Consider the following 16,424-nt stretch of genomic DNA (forward strand, 5'->3'; position numbering starts at 1 on the left):
ACAATAAAGAGGTAAGTAAGCAAAACAGAAAAATACAACATGAATAATATGTACAAAAAGGGGGTGGGGGCAAGAAAAAAACAATGATAGCCCTTGCCTTCACTCAACCACAATTAATATTCGATATATATTTTTATACAATCCTGTTTGCGTCAATTACTTTCGATGCAAATTCTATTTGAATTGAAAGCTTAAAAAGTAAAGTCGGCAAGGGATAACTACTCAAGAACTTGACAGAAGCCCTTATTAGAACTTAGATTGAATTAATGTACCCCACGACAGGATCCGGAGAGGCGTGCGAATCACCATCTCCAGGTTTTAGTGAGAAATGATATTTCCCCCTGTGTTGGCCATTACAAAGCACATTAAGCTTTGAATGCGCACTAAAAAGGGAGTCACATAGATTCGAGGAAACGCGTACATTATAAAAATAAACATACAATTAAAACAACTTAAGCGCGAAGAACAAGCTGCAAGTAAAATTGTGCTTAGTCTAGTTATTCAGTACAAGTATCTCGAGCGGTGTTCACCACAAAATTTTGAAACAACTCTAACCAAACTAAACCTGTCCCATCCTCGAGGGTCTGATGAGCGAGCCAGTGCAGTCTCCAATGCAGGGTGCTCAGCCCCTATACTCTGCAATGTAGTGCGTTATTCTGCACTGTGCCCAGTCTCAGTGCGCTGTGCAAACTCACCCAAGTGGACTGTGTCCGGTGTACTATGCGGTAGTGCCCTCCATTCTCAAGGCTAACTCCAGAACCAAGAGTTGACTCGTGAGTGTCGTACCAAAGTGAAATAATGTCAGAAGCTTCCATCAGTGTCTGTCGGCTTCCAACAGCTACCCAGTTCATCCTCTCTTTTACGCACACAATAGCTCTATCTTACACATTCTCCTCACCGTCTCCCTTTCTTTGGCTACTTGGCAGTCTCCTGTAATAGTCAGGTTTCTCATATTGTATTCAGCATACACATGACCTCCATGTGATCAGTCTTACATAACCTCTTATAACTAGCAAACTGGAAATAATGCAGAACACCCTCAACATGCTCATACTTAAAGGTACATACAATACTCTTAAACCTACTACACACATTGAGAGGGTTAACACTGGCCTCATACATTGGGGAAAGGGCAGTGTTTCTCTCAATGCCCTTGTTGAGTTCTGTGTAAAACGCGCACTAAATTTACTAACTCGCACTTTGTAACCACAAGCTGTATTGCAGAAGATAAAATTTGGAGGGAAATTTTGCTTTACCATTGTGCAGGAGGGAAAATCTTGGCGGTTCTTTTTTTAAACTTGAAAAGATCCCTTTCAGAGGTTAACGTGGCTGCTGCAGAGCTTTGCACGGGTCTAAAATGTCTTTTTAGCGCAAGATACCTCAATGGGTTCACAAGTTGGTTGTGGATATCCTTGCGTTGCTGGTAGGTCATAAGTTATGAGCCGTGTAAAATGGCAGTTAGTGTGGTCTCAGTAAAAAAAAATCTACATTTACCCAGCGTGGCATGAATCTAACTTCTATTGCTACAAAGTGGTTTTTAAAGAATCACTTAATATGCGGTAAATGAATGCAGTTTATGGTCTATATCAATAATTATTCACGTACATTGCATATAGAGGTCTACATACATTTCGACTGAGCCAGAGAAACTTCTACAAAGGTTACACTGCAGCACTTTTATAGATGCTCTACATGACCACCTTGGTATGAAGGCAAAGTTAGATGCCCCAGCCGTGCTGCATTTTACCCTGCTATACTTTCACACCAAAATTACTTCTTCCTTGAAGTGAGCCAGATCACACAGTGCTGTAATGAGCCTATTAGTGTCCAAGCTTCCCAAAAGACCAGCTCGCCTATTAGTGTCTAAGCTTCCCAAAAGACCAGCTCTCAAAACAAGGTAGATCAGGCTAGGTCATCCCAGTACTAAACAACTTTACCCCAAATCTCCAGGCAGTCCAAATGAAAACTTGCAAAGTATGCACATAAGTGCCGAAAACATCAAAAGCGACAGGGGATCCTAAACTTTAATTTAACTTGTCCAGCAATACAATCGCTACTTAACTATAGGACCTTGTTGGCTCTTAAGAGTGCTATTCATGTTAATGACGGCACACAAATGTGCTGTTGCACCTTCCATCTTTTATAAAAAAAACATTAGCAGCCAATGAAAGTGCCCTTGTACCATCCATGTTCAATGCTTAACTGAATTTCGCTGCTTTTACCTAGTCTAGTACACACGGATCAGTCAGGGTTTACCTTTTACAGTAAATAGAAATCTCACATCAGGAGCACGGTCAACCAGAAACATTGCCACTGGTGAGGGCACACCCATTGCCATGCAAGCAGCATCTGACATTGTGTGGGGATAATTGTTTACAATGCTGGAGATGGGATTAGAACTACACGGAAGTTGGCAGAGTATTTTACTTTCGTACAACAGAATTAGGGATGGCAGCGAATTATCTGAAGGTTAGCCAATACATCAAGGAACATGCATCCAACCGCTTACCTTCAATTTGATTTGACAACGGAACCACTGTCAGCAATATTTCAACTAGAAGGTACCACAAAAAGGAACTATGAACAAACCATCTACATGGACGATATTGTTGTAAGAAACGTAGAATGGCCTGTACCAAACTGGAGTCATTTGCAAACGTGTTGCAGGCTTGTGGGGATGCAGGTTTAAATGAGGGGTTCTGGACCTACGTCTGTAAGCCCCTAGATCTCAGGATCCGAGATCAGTTCGAGTTTGTGCTTACTGTTACTGGGGCTCAAATAGACATACCGGATCTGCAAAAACCTGTAACCGTATTGTTGTCTCATGTAGTACTAGGCAGAATGCTGTTTACTTACCAAAATAATTAACCACACATTATCGTTTGCCAACATACCAACACAGCTTTTAAATCAACTTGAATTACCAATATCAGAGGGCAGGCCACAAGCACTGGAATAAGGAGTTTTACTATTTGGGTGTGCCACTACAATCAATGGCCAGGTGTGCAACTGAAGTACAAAAAAATCCAGAGTGAAACATCTCACAACTGATGTGTTTTTAAGCTCCGCATGCAGTTGTGGCAATGGAGACTGGTATGCACGTAAATTCATGTGCAAAATAGTGGCCTGAACCTGGGGAATGAGTGGTCAGTTTTAACGGAGAATTGTAACAAAGGAAAAAATAAAAACGGAATGGCAGTGGATTTAATAGCTTAGTTGTATGGCGGGAGGCAGAAACAATTCGGTACTTTGGAAACATGACAGAAAAACAACTCAAGTGCTTTAAAAAAAAAGAAATTTAGACACCATTCCCCTTGGGTGAGCAGACGTAGCCAGCTAGTTGCGTATCATCCCCATGCTTGAATGGGGAAAACAACTCAAATTCAGGAGACATTGTAGTCAAAGCAACATCTTATTTGTTTGCACATAGTCCAGATGCATGTCACTTCACGTCAGTGTAGTCTTCGATTTTCTTGTTCATATGGAAAGACCAGGATAATGGACAAGGCAAGCTTTAGGTACATGACAAGAGCCATATGCATTTTGGCACAGGAGAGATGGCTGTACCTGCAAGGTATGAATAGGGGCGGGGGCATTTTAGCAGGTTTGTTGGCTATGCCCAAGAGTTCCATAATTAGTTTGCTTCCTTGGTGTGGTTATACTTACAAGAGTAGTCTCTAGGTGTCGAGTATTTAATGGAGGAGAAAACGTTTGCACAAAGTGTCGGTTCAGAGTGCTCATTTGTTAGACTATAACTGGTAAGCGGTAAAGGGAAACGGTTTAGAATGGGAGCAAAGCATGTATAAAGTACATATACATGACTATTTTGGCACAGATTTCCATACAATCTTGGGTGGGGCAAGAGGTGTTAAAAGCTACACCACGTGTGTACACCATGGGCACTGGGTCTGCTCAAATGTAGATTTCCAAAAAACACAAGTGCCTAAACTTCAGCATTTTGTAACGATCTGTAGTTCAATAAGTTGTACTAGGATAAGAAAAAGCACACCGACAAAACTTATTTAATATATTTTATTATGACAAAGACAGATGGTACACTTACATGTTCGTTCAAAGCCCCAACTTACATCATAAAGACAAACTGCTTACGCCATACATTCACTGCAATAACCTAATCAACAATCCCTGTAAAAAAATACCTGAAGAACCAGCAAGCTGGTAGTCAACTGAGCATTGTTAAAAAAAAGTTTACAAATAGTGCGCTACTGTCGGGGAAGGTGCGGGCGGATTCCAGTGGGCTGAGAAAAAAAAATGGGTGGGGTGCCAAAACACGCCCCTCTCAAATGGATTTTAGGTAGGACTACATCCTAAACTGGTGAATGAATTAAAGCTAGTTTGACAAAGCTACAGCTTGATCCAAAAAGTGCTTTTTGTAATTTGGTAAGTCTTTTCAGTGGTTTCGGAGTTAAAATGAAATTAGACCCAGCCAGACTCCAAAAGCCACACCGGTCTACTCAGACAGCAACACGGCCAGTCACACTCGGACCCATAGAGCCCCTCATGCACCCAGTTCATCTGAGGACACCCTGTTCCTTAACTGGTCTGTCAAAAGGACTCATTCTGGGATACATTCTGTCCATGTTGAAGTGCAAGTTAAGGTATATGTGGTCGAAGAACAGAGAAACCTGCTTTATAAACTAGTTTCCTGGTTTTCCGTAGCTGCGGACAACATTGGGTTAACCACTCCTGATTGCCTTTGGCAAATGTTGGATAAAACAGAGTACGTGGGAAGAGTTACAAAACAAAAGCAGACTTGTGAAGAAACCTGGAATCGGTCAAGTGATAATTTATAAATGGTATTACAAAGATTAAAGGAATTGTGATTTTTGTTAAGTACAGGTATATTAAGGTTGTACAGCAGAAATTTTACAGACATGCTAATCAGGTTGTACTATTTAAAAAAAAGTAGAGAATATGCAACTTCTAGACACTATATTTAAACAAAATGGAAGGGAGGTCAGCTGACAACACGAATTAAAATAGTGCGCAGCAAAGAAGAATTGCTACTGAAAATAGATTAAGCCAGTATGAATTAATTTGAGATTAGAGGCAAGTGCTTGCAGTATGTAATGTAATAGTATGTAATCTGCATCTATGCAGTCGGGCACATACACATCCAGTAGCACTCCCACAAAAGCACTCTGAGCTAGACAGTGACGGTCACACCCCCAAAAAGCAATCACCCATTTACTCACCTATACACCCAACTTGCATAGTCATCCATGCACCCACACCGTCACTTACACAACTATATAACCACTAATGTAATGCCAGCATAGGGGAAAAGGACAAAAGGCACAAGTGCATAAAGACAGTGCATTCCTGCCTTTCCACTTTTGGCGTAGTGCGGCACAGCAAGTGTTGCTGCAATACCCTACTCAATTCCTGCAACTGAGGGCCCGAGTTCTTAGCTCAAACAATTCAAAAGTCCGAAAAAACACGTTGCCATGCTGTGGAAGGCCCATGACTGGACACCTTTCGGTTCCCTAGGCTTCATTTGGGTGTTAAAGTTAACGAATGAGGCACAACCAATGTCCAGACTTCACTAAACCCTGTCGCACAATTAATGGCCCTTTATACAGGTCAGCTAAATTTATGATTTGGGTAGTGGCTAAGTAGTAAAGGGGATTCAGGGACCCTCACGTAAATTTATGATTTGGGTAGTGGCAACGTAGTAAAGGGGATTCAGGGACCCTCACAAAATATAGCGATATTACCTACCATGAGTGATTAAGGCACTGGTGTGCTGTAATTTCAGAAGCACTATACCCAAGGCCACTGGAATTATGCAGCAGGATCAAAATATGCTGCAGGTGGACAAAATGTTCTAGCAAGATAAGGCAAATATGAAGCCTTTTGCTAGGACAATATGCAACAAAATTGATCAGTTAACCTTTGCATAGGGCCTTAAACTGCGCAGCAACACTTACTGCTGCATTTATAACTTTGGAACCATTTGAGATGGAAAACTAAAAATCTGCAGATCCAGAATATGCAAGAAATGAGGTATATTTCCAGTGACGCCTATACTCCTCAATTTGAAGCCTGTGATTACAATGGTTGTAAATAGAACCCCAATACAGTGCATATTTTGGCCAACGATACTCAGTTCTCTCCCAAGGACAACTAATCAGAAATGTATAACATGGTACCCTTAGTAACTAAGTACTCAATCCCCGCCAACGGTAGAGGACAAGACGCTGCTCACACCAATATTCGACAACTGCAAAGCAGCTTGCCTTACATGCATGTAATTATCTTCCAATAGGATCTTTCTGGTCACTGGTCCATAACAGCGTTCGCAGACTCGTGCCTAGAAAAAAGAATATTGTCAAGTCAGTGGAGTTACAAATTCCTTACAAAAAGCAATCCAAGGACCAGTAAGGCATCAAGTGATTCCCGCAAGAACCTTTTTAACAGCATCATAGAACGAAGTAACCTGTTCCGAGTAACATCAGAATATGCCCATGGGTTATTAAAAACTCCACTCCGACAAATGCCACATGTTTTTTCAAGATTTGACTTTTAAAAAATGTGCCTCACAACAAGATCGGAGTGAAGGTTGGAGCTTCCTTCCAAATTTTTGCGAGAGATGCTCTCCCCCCCGGAGATGGCCACTACAAAGCATGATACGCTTTGAGTGGGCAAAGCTAGAGAGGGGTTCAAACTAGCAAGACTAAAAAGAGGAGCACAGATACCTTAATCTTAATACTGAGACATAAAATAAAGCTACACTCTGAAATCAATGCCCACCTACAGCACTGATTAAACTGCAGTGACCGTGCACATTTACTACACAGCTTACTGCAATCTTGCCAATCCAATTAAAAGTAATTATGTTCCTTTTAGTTACAAAGTATAACAAGTCGGTACAAGGAAATTACGGATTTTAAAGTTGCCAGTTAGACGGTCAAGTTCAGATGCCACTCGCTGTGATAATTATGTAATGCCCCAAAAATACAACAAACCGCTATTAAAAGCTAGAAATGCATACCTTATAGTCCAAAGCAAAAGGAAACCCGCACCTACAGAAAAAATATAACGAATTAGTAAACATACTTTTTCAGCGTTTGCAGAAAGCTAAAGGATCAGTGACCATTTCACTTAAATATTTATTTTGAAATTAGTATATAGCGCTAGCTTGACCCATGGAAATTAGAACGCTTTACATACACACACTAAAGAGGTAAGGAAGCAAAACAGAATACAACATAAAAAATAGGTAAAACCGGGGAGGGAGAGAAAACGATTTTAGTGCTTGCCTTCACTCAGCCACGATCAATATTCGATATATATATTTTATACAACCCGGTTTGCGTCAATTACTTTCGATGCAAATTCTATTTGAATTAAAAGCCTAGAAAGTAAAGTCGGCAAGGGATAACTACTCAAGAACATTAGCATAAGACAGAAGCTCTTATTAGCACTTCGATTTAAATAATGTACCCCACGACAGGATCCGGAGAGGCGTGCGAATCACCGTCTCCAGGTTTTAGTGAGAAATGATCTTTCCCCCTGTGTTGGCCATTACAAAGCACATTAAGCTTTGAATGCGCACTAATAAGGGAGTCGCTAGATTCGATGAAACGCGCAAATTATAAAAATAAACTTATACAATTAAAATAACTTAAACGCGAAGAACAAGCTCCAAGTAAAATGCTGCTCAGTCTAGTTGTTCAGTACAAACATCTCGAGGAGTGTTCACCACGAAAGAAACGTTTTAAACAACCCTAACCAAACTCAACTTTTCCGCCCTCGTGGGACCGACTGCTGGTGATCGAGCCAGTGAAACAAACGACCTTACCTCATTAACTGTCCACGATAAAAAGACGGCCCAGGCTTCCGCCTGCGGATTATAAACTCCCTGTCCTATCGCGAGAGCAACATTGGCAAATTGAGTGACTAGTTTAACATTAGAGGAATATCCCATAGCAACAACAACATAACACCATGTGACAAAAACGTCACATCCTCCTGGTGGAGAAGCGTTCGTACGTAACGTAGGCTTTTTTTTTTATTCTCTACTCCAATGTTTCTTTTTAGAATGTTGTTTCTATGAGCTGGCAGTTTGCAATGAGGTATACTGTCATGGCGCTGGTATTATCTGAAGCGAAGGTATAAAGCTAGTTCTGAGCGTTCTGTGAAATTCAGAGTAGTGCAGCAAAATATCGTAAAAATAAATTGCGTAGAGAAGGATTTGGGTGAAATGTAAGTTTTGTCATTGGGTACACAAATTCTGCGGTACTAGCTGTACAATGTTCAAGTCTTCTCTTTTTATTTAGCAACCTATTACATTTTGGAAATCATAATCTTGGTTCATGATTATGCACCATAAGCGAACCTACGCATTTTAACCCTAACAAATTGTGTCTGATTACACCTGACATTGGGGAAAATTTTGATCAGTGGCTAAAAATTCAGTACGAAGGGTCAAACAAAATTCAGGACAAAAGTTAACGACACAAATGTGAATTGTATTGTTACATCTGAGATTGTTGCACTTCTGTACAGGGTAACAAGTGAAAGTTGGGCGTGTTGGCAACACTGCTCAGTCTTTAGGTATCGCCTACGCAGCGCGCATGCGCTATTTAGAAGGGCCTTTAGCAGTCACTCTGCTAATTTTCAAGCACACATTCATGCTTGTGGCAGCACCCACCTTCCGGGGGCAAGCAGGGGGGCGCCACAAGCACAAGTGTTTGCTTGAAAATTTGCAAACTGCGCACGCACCACTCCCAGGCTCACCTCCTGCTCCCCCTCTCACGTGAATTCCTTGTTTACTTTTTCGCTGTGATTTTTAACCCGTTAACCGCTGCGTAAAATAAGCCACGGTGCGGGCGTTCTATTGCGCGGGTGGGGCCGCGTCAGCCAACGGACGTGTGCAGCTCTACCGAGGTAGACCTCACGACGGCCATTGGCCGACGCACTCACTTAACGGGTTAATATAAGAACTGATGCTTTGTCCTATTCGTGCCAGCAGAGTGCGCTGATTGATAGCTGGTGGCTTCACCGGCAGCTCCAGGTTAAAAGTACACCATTGTCCTAATTCACAGTGCAAACCTCAGTTTTTCCTACTAAGGACAGTGTGTAAATCAAACCGTCTTGTTTCTTTGTGTTTGCCACTTCTTAAAAGCCACACGTTTCGGAGCCATAGCAAAAAAGCTTTGCACAAATAACCCATCTGCATCAGTCTTTCGAGGTTAATGGAGCAAATGGTAATTACATCTGTGGACGCACTCTCACTGACTGACAGACTCACTGACTGACAGACTCAGTCTCTCACTCGCACTGAAAGACTCACTCTCACTGACAGACTCTCACTGACTGACAGACTCTCACTGACAGACTCACGCACTGACAGACTCTCTCACTGAACTGCGAAGCGTGGCTAGGTTACACCTTGCGCAAGCCAATATTCAAGTAACAGATTTCATAACAAATTGCTCCAGGGAACAAAAAGGCAACAGCCACCCACGTCCCAAAAAATCCTCGGTGTGGAACACAGTGTATAAACAGTAAACAGATTATTGTTCCCAAGCACAACACATATAAGTCACACCTAGGGTAGGCCTTAAACTGCCCATATGGCAGGTAGCAGTGTATTTAAAAAGACACTTTTGCACTTTTAAGTTTTACATGTCCTGATAGTGGAAACATTTTACTACTGCAAGGCTACTTCTCCCATAGGATAACATCAGGTTACCTTTTTATATTTAAGAAGTAATAACTTTCAATTGGGTGCAAGTAGGAATTTTGAATTTGGTGTCTTAAGAATTGTAATTTAAAACCCTATTTAATGGTACAGTTGGATTTGAAATCAAAATTCAGAAAATGCACAGAGGCTTTAAAATCAAATCTAATGGTGTTGTTTTCAATTTGTAGTGAACCCCTGATGAAGGGCTAAGGAATGCCTGAATGCATTGGGTATTAAGATCAACTAATTGAGGACCATTTATGTATACTTCATGCTCCAGAAAAAGGCCTGAATTGTCATATTTGTTGCATTTGAAACTGTGGATTATATAAATACCTCATCTGTGACAGGACTAAAGAAATAAGCAGTTTAATTTGGAGTACATGAAATAAAGTGAATTAAACATGGATAAAAGTGTGGTATTTTTGTCAAGAATTATGGACTAAGCTGTGCATCATGGAAAGGGGTGTTACTTCGCTCTGATAGAGCGCGCAGGTCACCCGGGTCACAGTTCACCAATTATTCCCCACGCACTGGGCCCTGGCGCGAGTAAACCAAGTACTGAGTTTGCGTGAACCGGGTGATTTCTTGCACGCCACTATGAGTAATTCGGGGGGTGACTCTGACACCACTTACTATTCATGTACCTGACTTACCACAGGCACATTACTCCTGACGGATCAGGAGCTAGCAGTGGATAGGCGACAGGTTTCCTAAAAGAGAGCAAAACTTTACATATACCAAGTACGTTTATCCACACGTTATTGTGAATGACCACAGACACCTGATGAGTTTTTAAAGTTTTATCGAAAGATTTTAGAATGAATATGCCAAAAGGACAAGCCAAATACACAATAAAACATCTAGAGTAAAAATCAATACCACAATGTAACTATGGATTAGGGCAAGTATCATTAGAAAAATTGAGAACACTGATAAGCAATAGGCTATTCACCGCAAACTTAAACTAGGGCAAGGGACATGAAACAGGACCTAATATGAGCTTTTAACTAGGCTAGTTATCCTATCCTTACTGAATTTCACTGCAAACAAGCTAAGGGAAAGGGGAAAATGGAACATACTAATATATATGACAATTTAATAATGTCCTATTGGGTGGGAAAAAAGGGGAACAATTCTAATAAACAATTGCATATAAGTTGCTTTCAAGGCAATAGGGCAGTATCACAGGCAAGTGTGCTTTATTAAGGAAGAAGAGGGAAACGGAGAGAGAGAGAGAGAGAGAAGACGTAAACCCACTGATTGATATTTACCTAATTAGAAATGAGGACTAACCCTGGCCACGGGTCAGTTTGGAAAGACGGGGACAAGGACCCTCAAGGAATGGAATACCAGAATGCGAGCAGGTACAGCTCACAGACAGTCAGGACAGGATACCCCTCAGGTTTGGGTCAGGGCTGGGCTCACCAAGGTACGACCAACACCCACAGCTTCGGATGCAACGCCTGCGTTACCCCTCTCTGCAAGTAATCCGCCAGTAACCCCGATTGGGTTTTCGAATTTCCCCAGCAAAGTGCTTCGCCAGCACTTAAGACTATTTTCACCCCTTAGGAGATTGTGGAAAGCATGGACAGAGTGCTCCGCAGCACTCTTAGATTGAGCACCTATAGAGTTCGTAGGGTCAGTGACAGGTCTGCTACTCGGACAAGTCGGACAATTTCTCCATGCCACCCTAGGATAATTATACGATTTGGGGACCCTTAGACCACCCACTAATGTTGCCAGTGACAATTCCCCACATTACGATTGGTCAGGAGAGGTGATGTGATCATTGTTACCTCCTAGAATTCAGTGTTCCCATCATACATAATAATTTTTTCATACCCGCCCCTTGGGTTCACGTTCCCAAGCATAGGAATACAGAAAACAATACAAGTGCATCGCATATAGCAACAGTGTCGCTTTGCTCAAGGTAAGATTCAGACTCCTGGAGAGGTTTCCCAGGCGCATTGGGCTTCAGGAGCCAGCTGGCTTGGTTTAGCTTCTGCGCAGTGAGGTTTCTCCCAGGTCATCTGACAGGTTTCAGAGGAGCTTCATCATGGCGTAGCTCAAGTGTGCCCCAGCCCCCAGAGACGCGGTACATGAAAAGTAAGCGAGAACAAATTAGAATCATACATAAAACTGATCACACTGTATACCGTTATAGACTTTAACACACCCCTTATTTTATAACATCTGTAGCATTCAAGTTTAGTGCGAAAAGACAGATAGGCGAAAGCAGTAGTAGCAAGCTGAGAGCGTGGTGAGAGGCAAGCGGCCATTTTCGCATCAGTGCGCATGAGCAAAACAATCCCTCCAAAATGCGTGTGCGTCACATCACATGGGTATGACCGACGCATGCGCAGACTGGATTTTCTGCAACGCAGCCATTTCCTTAGTGCAAGCATTGTGAGGATGAAAAGACACACAGGCAAGCCTCTCGGGGACACTCGCGTGTTGGGGAAATTGCTAAATAAATGACGGACAGTGGGATTAATACGATTATGCATTAGGCGAGGTTCATGAGTGGGAGCAAGTCGCTTTACACGCGAATCCTTGCTCCATCAATCCCCTCTTTGATGATATTTACTATCATCACTGCAAAGGAAACAGATGCCAACTTTCATTCGTCCATGTCATGCATCTCAATTTCTACAAACTTATTGTTGATTTTTCTTTCAGCTTCTTTATGAGAGTGGTGATTCTTCACCTTTTTGTATATTTGATTTCTCAATTCTTCTAATTCTAACTCATCTATATTTCTCTTTACTCCTCTCTTATTCATAGTGTACTTCTTTTTACATTTTTGACATTTACAGCAGATGAATATGATCAGTGCAACCACACCTATTCCAAATATTGGCATCAGTATTTTCCACAGAAGATTTCTACCTAAGTTAGAGAACCAACTACCTATAGAGGAGAGACCTCCAGTCAGTCTCATCCATGCACTATCAACCTCCAATGGTTTGAGTTATTTTTCCAAATTCGTTATGTTCTTCACATATCTTTTAAGTTCGATACTTTTATCAGGAATATAGGTGCAACAATGTTGCGCCTTCAGCATTCTACAGACTCCGCCCTCTTTTGCTAATAAGGTATCAAGAGCAAGGCGATTCTGCAAAACCATTGATCTGATCGCAACCATTTCAGTATTGACCAGCAGGAATCCAGCAGCAGTGTCAGTAGATAACCAATCCACTACTGTAGACAATTTGCAGATTCTGTGTGTGTTCAGAACTACCCCCATTCCAGGTATCAGTGCACTAAAGATATCACCTATGATTTCTCCTACACTTTCACGTTTACTACGCACTAAGCCATTAGTGTCTTCATCATTGCTTCCAGCAGCATTATTCACATGGTATATTTTCGGGAAAACAATGCCAAAGTAGCAGCTTCCATACCAGTGATCCGGCAATTTAAAATAAGCCTTGTTCCCACATATATAATATATTCCGGGAAACACAGGTTCTGACCCATTTTTGAAACCCCAACCTCCAATTACCTTATAATTATGTTCACACTCGCTGGAACCAATGAATACATTGTTATAATATTCTGTCCTTTCTCTATGGAGACAAAGTTTTCCTTTCCGTTCAAAATCCAGCAACAAAGCAGGATTAGCTTTGCCTGGCGAGGTGTTATCCATTTGTTCTGCCCACTTAGGGACCCTATCCTTTTCGTCATTTGCCTTTTTCTGAAACTTTTCCCTCCTTCTGTCTGCCATTTTTATGAACATCTTTTCCTGCTCTTGCAAGGAACAGGTCAGATTAGCCTGTCGTGCTTCATTTAAGTCTATGTCACCTATAGTCAGGAAATATTCTCCCATATACCGGGTCACTTCACTTCTAATATGTACAAGGTTCAGGTGTCCCCTAATAGGGAGTTCAGAAAAGACTACGTCAGCATTTGAATAATAGTACTGTAGAGTGCTTCTATAAAACAAGCTTGCCAATATACTACAGGAGATTCCATAGGTTAGGGGTAAGTGGTGATATGTCACGCCTTCAGCTACAGAAGTGAGTAGCTTCATGCAGACATAACAATCTTCTATTTCCATAGCTTCTACATAATGCACCAATAGGTTAGCGCTTTCAGTTTTTCCTCGACTGTTTTTATTTGGAGTCTTAGCCTTTTGACGTACCTGGGTGTACTTTTGCTTCTGTGACTTTCAGTGGTCGAGGACACTTGGCCTTCCTCGTGCACTCTTTTTATTTTCTCTTTGGGTTTGACAGAGTCTATTTCCCTTCCTGTCTGACTAGTTCCAGGTCTTTCATCTATTTCTTCTGCCTGGTCCTCAAGCTGGCCCTGTTCAGGTTCGCTTTGTATGTTTTCTTTGCTTTCAGGTGAACTGGATTCTGATTCCTGAACAAGTTCGTCTATTTCTATCTGCTCTGGTTCATGCACTTCGTTCCCTTCATTTTCTTCCGCATGAACTTCTGCTTTGACCACTATCTGTCCCTTTCCAGACTCCGGAGTCTCGGGTGGAGTGTCGATGTCTTGATCTGTCCCTACTTGGCCTAATTCCTGATCAGGTGTGATGTGAGTCTCGTTGACCTGACCTTCGTCCTCTAGTTCTGTCTCACCTGGACTATCCCACTCACTGTCTAGGTAGGAATATTTTCTGGTTCGTATTGGATCATGAACCTGGTCGTCGGCGGGGTACCACTCAACGTCTTGACTTGTGCTCGGCAGTTCGATATCAACGAGATCTGGACTCTCTTCGGGAGTCTCCTCAGCAGGGCTGCCTTCAGCTTCAGTCGCGTTTTCTCCAGTTACCCGCTTGGTGTGGCTGGCATGGATCCACTTCGGTACACCAGCACACTTTACAGCAGTAGTGGTGACAAGGATCACTTGTCTTGGCTTTCCCCACTTTGGTCCAAGGCAACTCTTCCGGGTATGTTTCTTTAACACCACCCAATCACCTGGCTGTAGCTTATGTGCTGGAGTCTTGGGCCAGTCGTCAGCTGTCTCTCCAATCTGGTGGGAGAGAGAACGCACTTGGTCACCCAGTTGCTTGCAGTATTCTAGCACCAAATCATCAGTAATGCTTAGCAGTTTGTGTCCAGGTACCCATGCTTGTCGCATCACTCTCCCCATTAGTACTTCATGGGGGCTCAGACCTGTTTTCCGATTTGGAATACTTCTCAGACTCATCAGCACAAGGGGCAAAGCGTCTGTCCAGTTCATTTTGGTGGAATCACACATCTTCGCCAATCTGGACTTGATCGTGCCATTTATTTGTTCAACCACCCCAGACGCCTCGGGATGGTAGGCACAGTGTAGTCTTTGCTTCATTTTAAAGGCCTTACAGAGCTCTTCTAGGACATCGTTGGCAAAATGCCCACCTTGGTCTGTTTCAATCGTCTCAGGAATTCCATACCTAGGTATCAACTCCCTGAGCAATAATTTGGCTACAGTCAAGGCATCATTTTTCTTTGCTGGGTAAGCCTCCACCCACCGGGAGAACAGGCACACTATGACCAGGACATACCTATATCCCTTGCATCTGGGCATTGTTATGAAGTCCGCCTGCATCCTAACAAAGGGACCTACTGCCTTTCCGATGGTACTTTGTTCTACTACAGTCTTCTTTCCTGCATTGAATTGCTGACACACTAGGCACCTCTGGCAAAACCTTTCCGCTTGGTTCCTGAACCTCGAATTGTAGAACACTTTGTCAAACACACGACACATGGCGTCCCTTCCCATATGTGTAGGTTCATGTATCATCCTGACCATGGGATCTATCAGGCTGTCGGGCAGCACAGGTACTCCAGTTTTGTTTACCACCACACCGTCATTCCTCACTCTGCATTCATTCTCACTCCACCTGCCTTTTTCTGTCCTGTCTGTTAACTGTTGTAAGTCTTTCAATTCATCCCACGTTGACACATTATCAAACAACATCAGTTGGCAGCTGTGTCCACCCCATAGCCCAATTTGGAGGGACATTTGGTGTCGGGCACAAAACTGTGCGATTTGGTCAGCGTATCTGTTCCCGGCTGTCACATCATCATTTCCGGATCTGTGAGCCGCACACTTGACCACAGCCAATTCTTTGGGCAATTGGATAGCTTCCAGTAATTCTTGTACCACCTTTCCGTTTCTGATAGGGGTACCTGAGGAAGTCATGAATTCTCTTTGTAACCATAGTTGGCCGAAGTCATGAACAACCCCGTAACAGTACTGACTGTCGGTATAAACAGTTATTCTTTTGTTTTTACCCCTCCTACAGGCTCTTGTCAATGCGATGAGCTCCGCTACCTGTGCAGATTTTACCTCGCACAGGTAAGAGGCTTCTATGGTGTTTGTCAATGTGACCACAGCATAGGCAGCACACAGACCTCCACTCTCATGTCTTAAACATGAGCCGTCCACAAAGAGTGTTAGATCCCCATCAAGCAATGCCACTTCTCGGATGTCAGGACGGGGCTTAGTGCTGAATTCTGTTAGGTCAATGCAATTATGTTCCATTTCATCCTCGGCGTCTATGTCCAGAGGAACAGGTAACAGAGTTGCGGGGTTTAAGACATTGCACCGAGAAATTGTTACATTCTCAGCACCAATCAAAATTCTCTCATATTTAGTCAGCCGACTAGGTGTGAGATACTGGGTCTTGGTTCTTGTCAGTAAAATTACAACAGAATGTGGAACATATACAGTGACAGGATGTCCCATAACAATATTCTCACTCTGTTCTAGACTG

At 42.5% G+C, this 16,424-nt stretch overlaps 1 long non-coding RNA gene and 2 other non-coding genes across 3 annotated transcripts; all 3 read right to left on the reverse strand.

Moving 5' to 3' along the window:
• Nucleotides 1-264: 264 nt before the first annotated feature.
• Nucleotides 265-384, reverse strand: LOC147668888 (small nucleolar RNA SNORA26). Its single transcript, XR_015303788.1, has one exon. It is a non-coding gene; the product is annotated as a small nucleolar RNA SNORA26 (small nucleolar RNA).
• Nucleotides 385-4,018: 3,634 nt separating this feature from the next.
• On the reverse strand, nucleotides 4,019-7,850 carry LOC147668889 (uncharacterized). The gene is made up of 2 exons (XR_015303787.1): nucleotides 7,016-7,850; nucleotides 4,019-6,334 (listed from the first exon to the last, which is right to left on the reverse strand). It is a non-coding gene; the product is annotated as an uncharacterized LOC147668889 (long non-coding RNA).
• Nucleotides 7,460-7,579, reverse strand: LOC147668890 (small nucleolar RNA SNORA26). Its single transcript, XR_015303789.1, has one exon. It is a non-coding gene; the product is annotated as a small nucleolar RNA SNORA26 (small nucleolar RNA).
• Nucleotides 7,851-16,424: the final 8,574 nt, after the last annotated feature.

Source organism: Lissotriton vulgaris, unplaced genomic scaffold (genome assembly GCF_964263255.1).
Source record: "Lissotriton vulgaris unplaced genomic scaffold, aLisVul1.2 SCAFFOLD_1900, whole genome shotgun sequence".
Classification (NCBI taxonomy): Eukaryota; Metazoa; Chordata; class Amphibia; order Caudata; family Salamandridae; genus Lissotriton; species Lissotriton vulgaris.